The sequence below is a fragment of the Nicotiana tabacum genome, chromosome 22 (assembly GCF_000715075.1).
Source record: "Nicotiana tabacum cultivar K326 chromosome 22, ASM71507v2, whole genome shotgun sequence".
Classification (NCBI taxonomy): Eukaryota; Viridiplantae; Streptophyta; class Magnoliopsida; order Solanales; family Solanaceae; genus Nicotiana; species Nicotiana tabacum.
Window position 1 is genome coordinate 55700234 of NC_134101.1, and position 18644 is coordinate 55718877.

The 18644-nt window shown below is 36.7% G+C and overlaps 1 long non-coding RNA gene across 1 annotated transcript; it reads left to right on the forward strand.

Annotated features, from left to right (window-relative positions):
- The first annotated feature begins 4966 nt into the window (after window positions 1-4966).
- LOC107759970 (uncharacterized) lies at window positions 4967-18105 on the forward strand. The gene is made up of 3 exons (XR_012705227.1): window positions 4967-5146; window positions 5311-6543; window positions 17885-18105. It is a non-coding gene; the product is annotated as an uncharacterized LOC107759970 (long non-coding RNA).
- Window positions 18106-18644: the final 539 nt, after the last annotated feature.

Below are 18644 nucleotides of genomic sequence, written 5' to 3' on the forward strand. Positions count from 1 at the left end.
TTCTTTTTCTTTTATAGATACAGTGTTGTATAGGGACGAGTAGTACTTATTCGTCGAGCTTGTGACTCGATATCACCAGGTTTTGGGGAAAACTGTATATGCTGAGCGGCAGAGTTATTTATATAGTTGTTGAGCATTTAAGAGTCTATTTGATATTTCAGTTATTTTCGCATATTTGTTAGTCTTACCTAGTTTTAGAGATTAGGTGCCATCATGACATCCTACGGAGGAAAATTGGGATCGTGACCAAACATATGTGAGTATATATATGAATAATATATTTTTTTTACATTATTATTGTTATTTTTGCTAGATCTTGTGTGGATGCTATCAATAATGTTCCTCTATATGTCGATTTAAAAAAGGTTCCATCTACAATAATAACTGGTTTGTAATACCGCCATCCTTTTATAGACGGATATAGTGCAACGAAAGCATACATTAATAGGTCTTCCTCTATATTTTTCAAACTTACCACCGACATAGGATTGGTAAGAACCAGGATATAAAAGTAGCTTAGCAGCTTTGCATATGATTCGCTCGGGTTCCTTCTATGTAGTTGAACTGCATATTCCTTCGATCTCCATGCTTGTATATATGTCATTTGAAGACCATATTGCTTGTTCATGTCTCCAATTATGTTATTAGGAGTGCATATTATTTTGGGTCTTTGTACTTGTCTATCAAAAGGTTGCCGATAAGTTTTGCAGTAGCTTGATGTTGTGCATAAGATCTGTCTTTCACCGGGCGTGAGTGCAGTTTACTGAAATTTCTGACCTTGAAAAGTTTTGCTATTTTCAGGCTCGAAGAATTAAAACACCAATCGCAGTTGTTGTTGATGCATACTAGGCAATACCTACGACAAGGATATAAACTTTTTCATCAATAAATAGAGATGTGAAATACAATGGTATATGGTGATACACACTGCCATCCACAATACGAGATAAAACAAATACAATGACTATACAGTACTACACGGTGACAACCACAATTTAAAAGTGTACAATAACAAACTTACAAGCAACAACTTATTTTATGCATAATTATGCTTTTAACGTCAACTAAGATATACATTGAGATACATAATTATACCGTAAATGTTTTGATACCTGGTTTCATTTGATCTATGACCTTAAACTGGAATTTTTCCTTTACTGTCAAGTGCTTCATGACATTGACTATCGTAGCCTTGTCTTTATTAATTTGACCTTCTTCTACATCTATGTGTTAAGGGTCTGTTATTATTGTATTTTCATCAGATTGTGTGTCCTGCTAGTCTTCTTCATCCCCAAACTCAATCATATTAATTATATCGCCATTGTATCTCTCATGTATAACTGAGCTTTGTGCACATTCTGAGAAAATCACAATTGAATTTGAAATGTAGCAGATCATGTCCATATCATTTTCACTCGATGTTATACAAAGGGGATACATTATAGATTCCGAGCTTTTTCAGCTCAAGATATACACATACACCCATATTATTGTGTATCACTATTGGCGGAGAACCGTTTGGACAATGTATTTGATTTCAATAACATTTAATGAAGTATCTATAATAAGCTGTTTCGAACTCAAGTCTACAAAATCTTCAAAATTTATATTTGGAGTAACTATTACATCATCGACATTGTAATCCACAAAATTGTTGTCAACATTCCATCGGCCATCATATTGAATAAAAATTGGTAAATTTGCCATTGAAGTAGCTGAAATTAGGTCAAAACTCACTAATTTATTGATTTATTTTGATTGTAGTTCATAGTTCCTTCATCAAAGTTGTATCTACAGAGAAATCGCGAAAGAAGATTGTTGCTTCTACAGTGAAATTAATCAATTTTTGAGTGAAATTTGGAGCTCTTTCTGAGATTTTTTTGGGTGACAAGGTCGTAATTTATAGAATGTAGGCCTCTGTGAAATTGATACGCTTAAAAAATAGGGAAGGATATCTTTAGCATGATTCTTGGATGGAAGAATCCTTCTTTGCGTGTCCCTCTAATTTTGGGCTAGTTTTAGTAAGTCTCTAATTTTGGGCTAAAGGCAGAGGCGGATCTAGGATTTAAACTCTATGGGTTCAACTTTAAAGATTTTTAGCATTGAACCCATTATATTTTTAAAGCTATGTTTTTGTAGATTTTTACATATAAATTTATGCTCTGCACCGAAAGTTATGAGTTCAGTTGAACCCATTACCTATATGCTACATACGCCCCTGGCTAGAGGTTGGTAAGTTTGAGTTTAAATTGGACACTTCTGTACTTTTCCTTTAAATTATTTACCATGGCAAATGTTAAGATTCCTTCAATTACACTAATCATACCGATAAAATATAATCTCTAGCTAGGGATGACATTGATAAATATACCGTTATGTGGAGATGTGTTTATACGGAAAGTTTGATCTCCATAAGTATATCACTATAGATTGTTTGTTTGCTTAGCACTAATATTTGCCATGATTGAGGCAATTTTTTAATCTCTTACGAATTCTTATTTCATTTCATATAAGTACACTAGTTTTAGCTTGGGAAAATAATAGCTTGCATCTAATTTTAACCAAATGTATATGCTATTCTAACATCGAAATAAGAGTTTGCCTTCCTCGACCTGTGTTAGTATACTACTATTGATACGCCTACTTCCTTCGCTCATTTATCTCATTTTGTATTTTCAGGATGTGCATATTCCTACTATTGATTTTAATTTTGTAAATTGAAATCAATTTTAGTACAATTATCAAGGGACGAGTTACAAATTAAGATGTTTAATTATTGCATAACATATGGAGTCATATTTGATCTCTAGATACGATCGAGCGATAAAATAAGTTTAAATTGTCATTATTGAAAAAATATAGATTCCATAAACTTTTCATTCAAGTATATCAACTTTCCTAATTAAAAGGATGGATAGATCTTTTGAAACAATTCAAAAAGAAAAAGGGGGCAAGCATTTTTTGTCGAAAGCAAATATCTTGAATCTAGTTCAAGCGATTAGGTTTTCCAAATTCCAAATAGAAGGTTAACTCTGTATTCTATAAGTGACATTTTGGACAAGGTTATACTTTGAGGGCTCATTTGGTACAAGGGATAAGGGATAATTAATTGCGAAATTAAATTTGAGATGAGTTTTATCTCACGTTTGGTTGGAAAGTAATTGCAGTATAACTAATTCCGAAATTAGTTATCCTGGAATTATAGTATTATTTTTATCATTGTGAAAGGGTGGGATAACAATCTCAGAATAACTGATCTAGAATAATTAATTTTTGGATAACTTGTTTCCCAACCAAACGATCTCTCAAGTTTTAAATAAGGAGTGGGCATTAATTAATAAAATGTTAGCTTAGTGGTTACTACGAATAATATAGATGGTAGTAAGGATGAAAGAAAAGCATAAGCTACCTTGTTTGTGCTTATGTCTTTCTCGCTCCACCTTTGGTGAATGTATTCAACTGAAATGTCTTAGTTTAAGTTACATTATACTATAGTTTTGTGTTCAACTTATATGTTGATTTCTTGTAGTGTATGTTATAGGGTGGGAATTTAGCTTAATTTGTGAAGTGAATACTTACTACATCTTCTAAAAACTTAACAAGAAAAAAAAAAGATAAGAATTTTGGGTAAGTTAATAGGCAGTTTCCAAATAAGGAGGGGAAAAAAAAGGTACGACGCTTAATATACAAGCGACGTAGTGTGAAAATAATTATGACCAAAATGTCCCCTGTTTGAAAAAATAAAAATATTACATTACTGTTTCCAAGTTTTAAACCATCAGTTTTAGGTGAATGCATCCTTTCATTGAAATGTCTTACTTTAATTTCATTATCCTGGTTTTGTATTCAACAGTGAAGTTGTCTTCATGTGATCCATAGTTTACGGATTTGAACTATATAATTAGTTATTAATACTTATATTAGGATAGACTGTCGTTATTACACCTTTTAGGGTGCGATCTTTTTTCGAATCCTGTGTGAATACGAATACTTCGTGCACTGGGGCCTGGGCTGCCTCCTATAATTTTGTGTTCAACTTTATTTGTTGGTTTTGTTCTTAGTGTATGATAGATAGTGTTAATTTACCTCAATTTGTAAGGTGAATATTTACAATATATGCTTAACAAATTCACCAAAAACAAAAAAGGGTCCTGCCAACCAGAAAAAATATCTATCCCTCGTGAAACGGTGAAATGCTACCTAGAAAATTACCTCAAAAAAATGAAAATAATATTATGGGAGATGGGAATTAAGAGTATCACTGACAATGACTTGAAATCGATGTTCTCCATGAAAATCTACATATATATATATATATATATATATATATATATATATATATATATATATATATATATATATATATATATATATAAAATTGAGGGACTTAGCCAAGGTGATGTGGCAATCTCTTGAACAAGGAAACCTCCTTATCATTTTTCTCCTTTTTTGCCATTTTTTCCCATATATTCCTTTTTATGTGCTAATAAAAAAACCCGAAAAGTCACGTCCAATAAATAGTCTTAATTACACTTGTGCCCTTTCCTCTTCTTTTGTTCTTCGGTACGCCTTTTCCTCTTCTTCTGTTTTTTAACTTAGTGAGTTGAGGCTTTTTCATTGTGAAAAAAAGTAACGCCTTTTCCTCTTCTTTAAGTCTATTTTGCACTATTAAAGGGACGATTTGTGCTTTCCCTATTTGCTTGGTTGTCAAGATAAAAAGTCTGATAAATCTTCAAATTGTGGATTTTATTTTGAGAGATCTTATAGTTAGATTTTTTTTTCGGTAAGTTTTTTTACTACAAAAATTGCAAAGCATGATCACGTTTTTTAGATGGTACTTCTAGCGAATTTGAAACTTTATTGTTGTTGACAAAGAAATTGCATTTACGTAACATTCTTCTGCTGCGTTTGGGTTGTTTATTTTCTCTTCCGTCAGTTAATAAAAAGATTGCAGTGAGTACAAAATATTGCCATTTTTCATCTATGCTAATTGTTTGTTTGGTCACAGATATATAGTATGAGAATTGGCTAGAAAAAGTTCATTATCCCTCATACACTCTAATGTTGAACTATCGACAAAACATTTGCTTACATCAAGGTGGTGAACTTCAATTTTGCCGCTCCGAATTCATCTCTAAGTTATACCGTAAGTTCTTAAATCTGAACAATATTTACAAATATATAATATTTTTGTGTTACTTATTTCAGTATTGATTTTGCTTATTCCAGATAAAAGGCATGACTTTTGGTTTTACAAATATATAATATATTTTTTGTTACTTATTTAAATGTCAATTTTGCTTATTCCAGGTAAATGGTATGTATCCTCCGATAACAACATTTCAGTTGTTTCAAATTTGTGTTCAAAGGACAAGAGGAGGTGGTATTCCTTATGATTTAGTTGACTAATCAATAAGTTTGTATTTCATTTATATAAATTTATGTAAATTATGCCCATTTCCTCATTTTTCCATTTATGTACTTGAAAAGAAAAACATTAACAGTCATGTCTTTTAATCTTTTTAATTAGCCTCTCTCTTCCTCTTCCAAGAGTCGTGCCTTTTAATCTCCACAATAGGTTTACCCCTTTCAAAATTGTAGTGGCGTTAGTCATTTTAAGAATAGGAATATTCTTATAGTGTGCCTATTTTCCTTTTTGCTGTTGTTAATTCTTATCAGAAGGTATTGTTCATTCGTTACTTTATTGGACTAACTTTTTGTGATTTTTAATTTTTTTTATTTTTCTTTCAGATCCATGTAATGATATTCAACATGTTCAATTGGAAAAGACAAATAATTTTGACATGTTTAAAATCATTGTTTTGGTCATTCAGAGTATGGCTATTTTTATAATTTGCGTTTTTATTTCCTTTTGTTTTGTTAATCGAAAGGTAATTGTGATTATTTTTCTTATTTTTCTTTATATTTGCTTTTGGGTAATTCTTTTGGGATTTTAATGCACTAAGCGAGAGGGTCGAGATAAGCAAATAGAGTAAGTGTTATGTTCTTATTCCCCTCTTTCTCCATGTCTTTCCTTACTTTTTAGTCAACTAGGACATTTATGCTTATTAGCATGTTAGTTGTACTTCCTGTGCATTTCTATTGTAAAATTTCTCTTCCTTGGTCGAAAAAAAAGTTTGAACTAAATATAGGAATTAATGCCTATACCTTTATTTTACTTATCTACGTCAACTTTTTTACTTTTATTTTTATTCCACTAAATATATGATTTTTGTATTTGTAATATATATATATAAAATATTGTGACATATTCCATAGTGCTGGAATCCATTTATCTTTTTTCTCTTTTCTAGCTTTTCCTCTCTTTTTCCACTTATCTTATTTTAAAAAGTGGCACATATTGCACCTCTTCAGAAGCTTTATGTCTTTTCAAGTCCATAACCCCCAACTTTGTTTGTTCTTTTTTTATTTCTATACATGCATGGTTCTGCCTATTCATATGTTCTAATTTCTTTATGGGCTTGAAGATATAGAAAGAAGATGAGATTTATCAAAAATCGGATTATCATTCATCATCATAAGGTAAGAGTCTCAAGCTCTTGAGGTCTAGGGTCTTATATTAAAATTTGTTCCTTTTAGTAAAGTCACAATTACATATTGTAGTAATTAGTGTGTTTTTTTTGTATACTTGTCCCGATGAACAGGACGAATGCTGAATTGGGGGGGGGGGGGGGGGGGTATTGATTTTTTAATTTTCATTGTCGTTAATACCGTCTCAAGCAGGTATTTTGGTTTCCCCAATTAACAGGCAGTTAGGCACCTTACATACTATTAAACTTATATATGGAAGGTCTATTTTTATTGGATGTTTTAAATTGTGCTTACTCAAATTAAATGCAGGTTCATAATTTATCAACAAATACCTAGATGGGATACATAGTTATCTTTTCTGTTAAAAGATGCGACGTAAGAAAATGAGGCGTGTACTGAATAATCATTAGTGATACATAGTCTGGAGATGAAGATGGAATTTTTGTCTTTGCCTCTGTTTTTTTTTTTTTGTCGGATACATCAAATGTTAATCACATTTATTAACATATTAAGATTTGTACTTACTATCAGGATGTATCTCCTTAGATACATTGTATGAATAAACTTAGTCAATTTTAGGGTGAACGTGATTTTCCTTATATAAGAGTAGTTTAGAAACGTGGCTTCAGATTTTGGTGAACAAGTAATAGATAAGGAGGAGTTAGAATGAAGGGATAAAAAGGAAGAAAAGGAAGAACCAGAAATAATTTTCGAACAACGAGAAAGAAATAAATAAATGATGGATATAGAGCTGTGATAAGAGTCGTTTTCCTCCAGAAACCGAAAGAAGACGAAAGTACACTGAGATTTTTATTCACCTCAATTTGTTATATTACATTAAAATTAGACAAAGATCAGAAAATTTATCTCTTTTATTTCTGTTGCATTCGTGCCAAACAACAAAATCGTAAACACTTCATGCAAAGAAAATAAATAGATGTAATTAGTTTCTTTATCTTACCTCTTCTCATTATGAAATCGGAGATTGTGTAAGAGAATGAGAAGGTAAACAATTAAGTGTATATAACTAATTTTATTATTTGAATATTAAAAAAAAGTTCATATAATGAAATCTTTTGTAATCGCGCGAAGCGCGACAAGTTTACTAGTAGTAAATAAAGAAAGAGTCTAAATTCTATGCAGTAAAGACGTAAAAAAATATTTACAACAATTAAATTACTTATTTAGTAATTATGGGTAAGATTTTGATAATTATTATTTTTTCTATCCTAATTTATGTGACACTTTGGCTTTTCGAGATTCAAATTTTCTAATTTTAACCATACATTTGTACATAGACTTTTTTTGTTTTTCGAAATAAAATTACATATTTGAAAATTACGTAAAAAAAAATATTATAAGCCACAATAATTAATAATTTAAAATATTTAAAAGGTATATAAAATTTTACGGGCAGAAAATAATTTGTTTGGCTCTCAAAATCCGAACACCTTCGAATAAATTGGAATGGAAGAATTGATTAAAAATCTAAAAAAAATACATACTTACTAGTTATTACTTGTATAAAAGAATATTTATATATAACTTAAATTTATAGATAAATTACTACTTAATGTAACGATCCGACCGGTCGTTTTGAGCTCTAGCGCGTCATTCAGCGGTTTGAGACCCTAAGCAGCTTCACTTCAGGTATTATGACTTGTACGCGTGGTCGAAATTAAATTTCAGGAAGTTCGGAGTTGATTTGGAAAGAAAATTCTAATTTCGAAAGCCTTAAGTTGGAGAAATTGATTAAAGTATAATTTTTTGAGTAGACGACCTCGGAATCGGGATTTGAAGGTTCCAACAGGTTCGTATAATGATTTTGGACTTATGCGTATGTCCGGATCGAGTTTTGGATGACCCAAGAGCGTTTCGGCGCCTATTGTGGAAGGTTGGCGTTTTGGAAGAATTTCATAAATTTGAGTTGAAGTGCATTTCAATGATATCGACGTCCGTTTGGGATTCCGAGTCTGGGAATAGCTCTGTATGATGATTCCGATCTTAGGAGCGCGTCCGAAAATAGATTTGGAGGTCCGTAGGTCATTTTGGAGTCATTTGGGCGAAAGTTGGAAATTTGGATAATTTTAAGAAGTTTGACCGGGAGTAGACTTTTTGATATCGAGGTCAGATTCCGATTCTGAAAGTTGAAATCTGTCTGTAATGTCGAGTATGACTTGTGTGCGAAATTTGAGGTCGATCGGGCGTGATTTGATAGGTGTCGGCATCGATTGTAGAAATTTGAAGTTTCAAAGTTCATTAAGCTTGAATTGGGGTACGATTCATAATTTCGATATTGTTTGATGTGATTTGAGGCCTCGAGCAGGTCTGTGTTATGTTATTGGATTGGTTGGTGTGATTGGACGGGGTCCTGGGGGCCTCGGGTGAGTTTTGGATGCTTAACGAATCGATTTTTGGACTAAGGAAAATGCTGAGGCAGCTAATACCTGGTGCAATCGCACTTGCGTGAAAAGGGCCACAGATGCGAGCCACGAGACGCAGAAGCGAGAAATGAAGGGCAGTCCAGAATCCGCAGATGCGGAAGATTGGGCACACATGCGTGAGCGCAGGTGCGAGAGACATGGTCGCAGGTGCGGCTAGGCTCGCAGAAGCGGCCCTCCTTGTCCGCATATGCGGAGCCCGGCCAGGTGAGGGAAAGGCAAACCTGCAAGACATTTTGCCGCATGTGCGGGACCGCAGATGCGGCCAAGGCACCGCAGGTGCAAAAATCGCCTAGGCAGTGAGGTTTTTTTAAAAGACGGGATTTGGCCATTTTCCTCCACTTTTCATTTGGTTGGGCGATTTTTGGAGCTCTTGGAAGGGAGATTTTCGTCATCTATGTCAAGGTAAGTGATTCCCACCTATTACAAGTTAAATACTTAGATTATATATGGATTTAGACTTGAAAATTTGTAGAAATTTAGAATTTTTGGTAGAAAACCTATAATTGGATATTTTTAGATTTTGACCACGAAATTGGACATGAAATTTGGAATAAATTATATATTTGAGTTCATGGTGTCATGGGTAAAGTTTATCTTCAAAAATTTTCGAAATCCGGGCACATGGGCCCGAGGGTGATTTTTATCGACTTTTCAAGCGGAGTTAGGAATTGTTGTAAATTGAATTATTATGAGCATTAGAGTATATATTTATGGGTTTACACATTTATTGACTAGTTTTGGAGCATTGGGCATCGGTTTGAGTTGTTGGAAGGGCTTGAGAGCCGGTTATGGAACTTCGGAGCGAAGTAAGTCTCCTTTCTAACCTTATAAGAGGGAATTAACCCCATAGGTGAATTAATTTAATATATGCTTCTATTTGTGCGGGCTATGTACGCACGAGGTGACGAGAGTCCGCACGTAGCTACTATTATGCTCATGTTCGGGTAGTTTAGGACCCAAATCATTCTATACTTGCGATATTTGCAACCTTATTGTTAATTTAAATTGCTTAAAACATATTGAACTTGGTAAATAAATTTTAAAAGGTTAAACATCGTTTTTCTTGACCGTTAAATGAGAATTGGCATTTCTTGGATAATTGCTCCTTAAAGAATTCTTGATTGACTGTTGAATGTGTTTATCTTTTGCGGAGCAGGCCGAACGCCTCGACAGATTAAATAGATGCATCTATGGTTCGTGTCGTTCGACTCTCGGCAGTGCACAATTTAAATATTTATGTTGGAGCGGGTCGTACGACCTCGACATGATTTTCGCATGATTTAATTAATTGCTTTGGAATTTACAATAAATGATATTACCTCCTTGGCCTGAGATAAATTGTTAAATAATAGAAAATAAATTTGGAGATTTCTTAATTACTGCTTACTAACTTCAAAATATTGAGCTTGCAACTGTATTATATAATACATGCTTAATTATATCATTGACATTTTATTTATAACCCATAGTAAGTGTTGAAGTCGACCCCTTGTCACTACTTTTTCGAGGTTAGGCGGGATACTTACTGGGTACGCGTTTATTTACGTACTCATACTATACTTATTGCACATTTTTGTGCAGTGCATATATGCCTAGTGGCCTTGTGGGTGCAGAGGCACGGTTATTACGGGGACTTAGGTTAGCTGTATTCCACGTTATGAGTCCGCAGCCAACAGAGTCTCCCTCAGAGTCTTTATATTTTCCTGTCCAATTTATATTCCGGACAGATGTTGTATTTAATTTTACATTCTTAGTTGAGGCTCATGCACTTGTGACACCGGGTTTTGGGATGATTATGGGTTGCATTGTATTGCAATTGTTAAAAATATTATTATTTATTTTATAAATTTCATTTTTTACCATTTAATTGAAGGAAATATAATTTCAAAAATATTAAAAAGAGAACCAAGTTAAGTATTTATTTTTGGCTTGCCTGACAGCGGTGTCCGGCGCCATCACGACCTTTAATGGATTTTGGATCGTGACAACATGGTATCAGAGCGCTAGGTTCACTTAGGTCTCACGAGTCATGAGCAAGTCTAGTAGAGTCTTGCGGATCGGTACGGAGACTTCTGTACTTATCTTCGAGAGGCTACAAGACACTTAGGAGCACTTCCCTTTCTTGATTCCTTATCGTGCGATTTGATTCCTTTAAGGCTTATGCCTTCATTTCCTTCCTATTCGATCTTATGCGACGTGAAGCGCTTGTTATAAATTTGGAATCGAGGAATTTTAATGGCACTACTGATGTAGAGCAGGATGTTTCTCCCTGCGTATTTGATTGGGCTAATATCGTCGCCTTGCGGAAGGATGTTCTATCATCTCAGCTCAGTAGTTGTATTTTCTGATGGTTTTGGTGCTATGCACCAATTTCTATGATGTTCATGAGTTATTATCGCACAGTATTGAAGTAATGGTAGGATACTTGTCTATGTGTAGGGGCAGTGAATGATTTGAAAGGAGGTTTTTCTCCATGCATGATTCAGAGGTTCAGTATTTTATTTCCAGCGGAGGAAAAATAATCGGACTAAGAATGTTCAGATTTGGGTTGATGGAGTAACGAGACTTAGTATTTTCGAGCATGTTGGAATCTTGATCTGTGATGTGGTGTCGTTGTCCTTGCTGAATATTTCAAGTTTGCCAGTGTTATAGTTTCTTCAATTTGCCTTCGGGGCAAGGTATTGTGAAATGGTGCCGAAGAAGCGGTTGTCAAAAATAATGGGGTGTATCGATTTCGGGATCGAATCGGTGTTTCTAGGGTTGAGGGCTCGAGAAAGATGATCTTTGAAAAGGTTTAAAGTTGGTAGCGATCGATTGGTTCAAGTGCTACAGAGGTAGATTTTGATTTAAGGCAACAATTGGGCAGCGAAGGATGAGAAAGAACATGTGGGAGGTGTCTTGCGGTGGTTAAATTTCTAGAAGGCCAAGTGTGAGACACAGAAGTCGGGTAGCTACTTAAAGGAGAGGAAAGTGGGAGAGTGGCAGAGTAGCAGATGGGTTTTGTAGAAGGATAGCTACACACGTTGAGGAAAGTTTAGAGTGATTTGGAACTCATGGTGGATAGTGACTAAGTCTACGAACTTAATTTGGAATATTGGCTGCTATACGGAGAAGGGTTGGATACGACGGAAAGGAGTTGCATGATATGAGGAAGGATACAACATGACTTGGATTGGAATGTATTGTCGCACCTTTAGTTGATGTCCATGGGGAGTGAACGGACTTGTACAGCTGGTGAAAGAGCATGAGCTCAGGGTGGTTTATTGATTTCGTAGTAATTGTACTCGGTGCAGCGCTGTTGGAAGATGTCGGCAAGTAATTTTCACAGGTGGGCTATCTCCTGTGAGCAGGTTAGCGGCCATGTGGTGTTGATGAAGCCTCTACGAAGGATTTTACTGGCTATCCAGTAAGAGGTCGAATATGTAAATGTGGCTAGTGATTCAGAGCGTTCATGAAATGGTTAACATTAGGATTTCGAGGAATTTGGCGGGTCGATTGCGCAAGGTCATGTCAGTAAGGAAGAAGGAATCTTGGTGGGTTCTTGGGTCATGTAATGGTAGCTTAAAGCTTAAGTGGGAGAGCCCCACCGCCTACGATTGGATTGCATGGTTGTCTATTTGTGAGGTTTCTGGTTATCGGCATATTGGTGGGTTATTACGACTAAGGAAAGAGAACGTCAGTGGTGAATTGAGCAAAGGATTTGAGGAATGTGTGCTATAATTGGCCTTATCAATACATGTTCAGGCTTTGGGAAGACTCGATATTTATGCTTCGTGTAGATGTGATGTACAAGAGAGGTGATTCAGCTGGGTGCTTCTTTGAGAGGGCGTCCATGTGCTAACAGAGCCTTGGAGTTAATTATATTCGGGACCAGGTCAGAGTGGGCGGCTCTCAACAACGGTCCTAGGGATTCAAAGTTAAAGTGCGGTGTCTAAGGATTTCGGGTTCATAGTATAGTTAAGTATCGAGCTTTTGCAGTGGATTATGAAAGGGCCTGGAAGCATTCTACGTTACCTTCGATCTGCGGTGTAGCATTGGAGGAATGGGGGAAAGTAACTTCGGATTCATAGAGGAATTTTCAAAATGGGTGTACCAGTTGGCGATGCTATTGTGCGCTCCAGGAGGGTATGATATGGTTCATGGGTTTTGAGACAATGTGGTCTCATGAAATGGGGTTACTCAGGACGAGTGCGGATTTAGTTCGTTACATTTGAATGGAGCTATTATTGTTATTTCGAAGGCAAGTAGAGAATAAAATGGAAGGAAGCAGGGTCGGTTAGTAATGGTTGAATCAACATGGCTATGGCAGTGATCAGTTTCTTTAGCACGAAATTTTACAAGTGGTTGCGGCGGTACGTGCGAGGCTTGGCAGCCGCCGTAATTTGATTTATTCAAAGGTATTCAGTTATTATGGCTTATTATGAGTAGATAGATCTCGGAAGGGACATGGTGGTTTAGACAACTACGTGGGGTTGTATTTTCTGCAGTTATGAGAATTCAGTTACGTGTTGCAATGGCTCTTCTAAAATGAGCTAAGTAAAGAGGTTTATATATGATGAAGTGTTTATTCCGTTAGTGGATCAGGAGTTATTATGAAATTCTGGTACTCTCACGTATTGGCATGTTAGGTGCAGTGTGCGGCATGGGAAATTGGAACTGAGGATCAAGGTTGCGGTTCGGTGTTGACAAGAATGTCAAGGGCTCGGATGAGCAGGGAAGAATTCATATGTTTAGAGTAAGCTGGTATTGTCTTTAGCGTCACATGAGATCGGTGTCATGTGTAAGAGGCTCTGTATACTGAGTTGCGGATTCTCGATTTGCTTTACAACATTAAAGTGGCCAACAGTATGGAGGTGCAGACCTGTTACCTTGTGCGGAAGGTCGTGGGAGTGCGTCCCACGGGAAGATTGCATAAGTGTGACATGTAGTCACTTGATTGATTAAAGGTTGGAACCAAGTATGGAGATTTGGTACTATCGCTAATATGAGAGTTTAGGCCTGAAAGGCGCTCTATTCAGTTGGTTGTGAATTGTGGAAGTTTGTTCCGGATTTGACGGTTGTTCATATGTGTCATAGGAAAAAGGGTTGTTGTGGATCCTTGAAAGGTTATTAGCCCAGTGCGGTACGATCAGAATCGACTTGAGGTCTGTGGATGAATCAAAATGTGAATGTGGGCTCTATATCAGGCCGGATGTGTTCATTTCAGCATAGCGCTATTTTCGAAGGGGTCTTCGGGCCTTGGATGTTATTTCTATTATCGGCCTTTTCGTGTAGTCTCTATTGTGCCATGTGGGTTGTGAGGCGATTTGATTATTCGCACTTGTATTGAGATCCCGTATAGTTTGTGGTGTTATATGAGCAGGATGGCTCTCGAGATGCAGGTCATTTATTGCACCTTAGTTGTGCTTGAGTTTTATAGCGTATGATACTACCCGTCTCCCCAGGATTTATATTATGCACTTACCGTACTTATGGTTGATATTCGGGCATTTTGTGAGTATGAGCGTTACGGCTCGAGGTGTCTTTTCCTTAGATTATTATATGTGGACCGGGTGGCACGCCGCCACGGGTACGTTGTTTGGATCGGGTGGCACGCCGCCACGGGTATCATAGTTGGATCGGGTTACACGCCACAACGGTATCATGTGTGGATCGGGTTGCACGCCGCAACAGTGTGATGTTGAGTACAGTTCCCCATATCTATCCTTGTGTGTTTTATTTCTCAGTTCCTGGGGAAGTTTCATAAGACCTTTTCGGTTGTTTACCACAGTCGAGTTTATGGATTGTTGGCACATGGTAGCATCATATGAGACCTTTGGTAATGTTTGTGATGGCTTATTGCTGGAATGACTTGTACTGGGTGAGACGAGATTTTTGGACCTAGGATCAGTGCGATCAGATTTATATGAAGCATATTAAAGAGCAAATATCGTTATTTGGTTCATAATGAGGTAATGGTTCTTGTCAAGAGAAGAAGCCTAATGATTTGTTGACTCGGCAGTTGGTTATGAATTTCTGTACATCTCCTCTGTTGTGGTAGTATTGCAAGAGTCGGAAATGGACTTATGCGTGTCATGAAGTATATTGTGGGCATCAGATTCGTGAAATTTTGGCTATTGTTATCGGAGGATGTTATTATGGTCATGTGAATTACGCGGTGCATGGTAAGAATTTAGTAAGGTTATACAATCGTGTTTTGTACAGTGTGTGGTGATTGATACAGTGTTCGTATGTTGGAAACAGGCCTGGTGGAGAATTTCGGATGTTAGAATTTGACTCTAAGACTTACTTGACTAAATAAAGAGGAAGATCTTCAGATTGGCTTGAGCTAATGTGCTCGGTTGGGTTTTGGTAGCACGGGTAGGTGCACGAGGTGTTGACCAATGATTTCGGACAGCTCCAGAGCAGTTCTTTGCACGTTCGAGGACGAACGTATGTTCAAGTATGAGAGAATGTAACGACCCGACCAGTCGTTTTGAGCTCTAGCACGTCATTCAGCGGTTTGAGACCCTGAGCAGCTTCACTTCAGGTATTATGACTTGTACGCGTGGTCGGAATTTAATTTTGGGAAGTTCGGAGTTGATTTGGAAAGAAAATTCTAAATTCGGAAGCCTTAAGTTGGAGAAATTGACTAAAGTGTAATTTTTCGAGTAGACGATCTCGAAATAGGGATTTGAAGGTTCTGTCCGGACAGGGTTTTGGATGAACCGGGAGTGTTTCAGCGCCTATTGTGGAAGGTTGACGTTTTGGAAGAATTTCATAAATTTGAGTTGAAGTTCATTTCAATGATATCGACGTCCGTTTGGGATTCCGAGTCTGGGAATAGCTCCGGATGATGATTTCGATCTTAGGAGCGCGTCCGAAAGTGGATTTGGAGGTCTGTAGGTCATTTTGGGGTCATTTGGGCGAAAGTTGGAAATTAGGATAATTTTAAGAAGTTTGAGCGGGAGTGAACTTTTTAATATCGGGATCGAATTCCGATTCCGGAATTTGGAATAGGTCCGTAATGTCGAATTTGACTTGTGTGCAAAATTTGAGGTTGATCGGACGTGATTTGATAGGTTTCGGCATCGATTATAGAAATTTGAAGTTTCAAAGTTTATCGAGCTTGAATTGGGGTGCGATTCATGATTTCGATGTTGTTTGATGTGATTTGAGGCCTCGAGCAGGTCCGTGTTATGTTATTGGACTGGTTGGTGTGATTGGACGGGGTCCCGGGGGCCTCGGGTGAGTTTCGGATGCTTAACGGATCGATTTTTGGACTAAGAAAAATGCTGAGGCAGCTGATACCTGGTGCAATCGCACCTGCGTGAAAAGGGCCGCAGGTTCGGGCTCGCAGGTGCGGGCCACGAGCCGCAGAAGCGAGAAATAGAGGGCAGCCCAGAATCCGCAGATGCGGAAGATTGGGCGCACATGCGTGAGCACAGGTGCGAGAGACATAGTCGCAGGTGCGGCTAGGCTCACAGAAGCGGCCCTCCTTGTCCGCAGATGCGGAGCCCGGCCAAGTGAGGGAAAGGCAAACCTGCGAGGCATTTTGCCGCAGATGCGGCCAAGGCACCGCAGGTGCGAAAATAGCCTGGGTAGTGAGGTTTTTTTAAAAGACGGAATTTGGCCATTTTTCCTCCACTTTTCATTTGGTTGGGCGATTTTTGGAGCTCTTGGAAGGGAGATTTTCGTCATCTATGTCAAGGTAAGTGATTCTCACCTATTGCAAGTTAAATACTTGGATTATATATGGATTTAGACTTGAAAATTTGTAAAAATTTGGGATTTTTGGTAGAAAATCAATAAATGGATATTTTTAGATTTTGACCACGAAATTGGACATGGAATTTGGAATAAATTATATATTTAAGTTTGTGGTGTCATGGGTAAAGTTTATCTTCGAAAATTTTTGGAATCCGGGCACGTGGGCCCGAGGGTGATTTTATCAACTTTTCAAGCGGAGTTAAGAATTGTTATAAATTGGATTATAATAAGTATTAGAGTGTGTATTTATGGATTTGCATATTTATTGACTAGTTTTGAAGCGTTGGGCATCAGTTTGAGTTATTGGAAGGGCTTGGGAGACGGTGATGGAACTTCGAAGTGAGATAAGTCTCTTTTCTAATCTTGTAAGTAACCGTATAAGAGGGAATTAACCCCATAGGTGAATTAATTTAATATGCGCTTCTATTTGTGAGAGCTACGTACGCACGAGGTGACGAGAGTCCGTGCGTAGCTACTATTATGTTCATGTCCGTGTAGTTTAGGACCCAAATCATGTTATACTTGCGATATTTGCAACTTTATTGTTAATTTAAATTGCTTAAAGCATATTGAACTTGGTAAATGAATTTTAAAAGGTTAAACTTCGTTTTTCTTGACCGTTAAATGAGAATTGGCATTTCTTGGATAATTGCTCCTTAAAGAATTCTTGATTGACTGTCTAATGTGTGTATCTTTTGTGGAGCGGGTCGAACACCTCGGCAGATTAAATAGATGCATCTATGATTCGTGTCGTTCGACACTCGGCAGTGCACAGTTTAAATATTTATGTTGGAGCGGGTCGTACGACCTCGGCATGATTTGCGCATGATTTAATTGATTGCTTTGAAATTTACAATAAATGATATTGCCTCCTTGGCCTGAGATAAATTGTTAAATAATGGGAAATAAATTTGGAGATTTCTTAATTATAAAGGAACTGCTTACTGACTTCAAAATATTGAGCTTGCAACCGTATTATATAATCCATGCTTAATTATGTCATTGACATTTTATTTATAACCCATAGTAAGTGTCGAAGTCGACCCCTCGTCACTACTTCTTTGAGGTTAGGCGGGATACTTACTTGGTACGCGTTGATTTACGTACTCATACTATACTTGCTGCACATTTTTGTGCAGGTGCATATATGTCTAGTGGCCTTGTGGGCGCAGAGGCGCGGTTATTGCGGGGACTTAGGTGAGCTGCATTCCACGTTACGAGTCCGCAGCCAGCAGAGTCTCCTTTAGAATATTTATATTTCTCCTGTCCAATTTGTATTTCGGACAGATGTTGTATTTAATTTTATATTCTTAGTTGAGGTTCATGCACTTGTGACAGCGGATTTTGGGGCGATTATGGATTGCACTGTATTGAAATTGTTAAAAATATTATTATTTATTTTATAAATTTTATTTTTTACCATATAATTGAAGAAAATATGATTTCAAAAATATTAAAATAATAATCAAGTTAAGTATTTATTTTTGGGTCGTGACACTTAACCACTTCTGGATTCTTCTAAACAAGAGTGTATTTATAACAAGAGAACACCAAAAGTGAAAGGTGGAAATTCATTTGGTGAAAACCCGGGATTTCCCAGCAAAGAAAAGTTAGCCCAGAAAAGAAAATAAAAAAATGAGGCAAAAACAGAGAGTTTAGGATTTTTTTAAAGGATGGTTACCCCCTCTTTGCTTAGCCAATGATTTTTCCAAACAAAAAAAAAAATTGTAATCAACAACCCTTGGATTGATAAACATGGAAAACATATAATTAATTCTTCAGCTTTTTCATCAACATCTTACTCTGTTTCTCTGTTTGTTGGTGATTTTTCTCCGTTTCGATTGCATAAAAATCGAGGCGGTAATGATTAAATATTCGGATTCTGGGTTAACTGGGTCG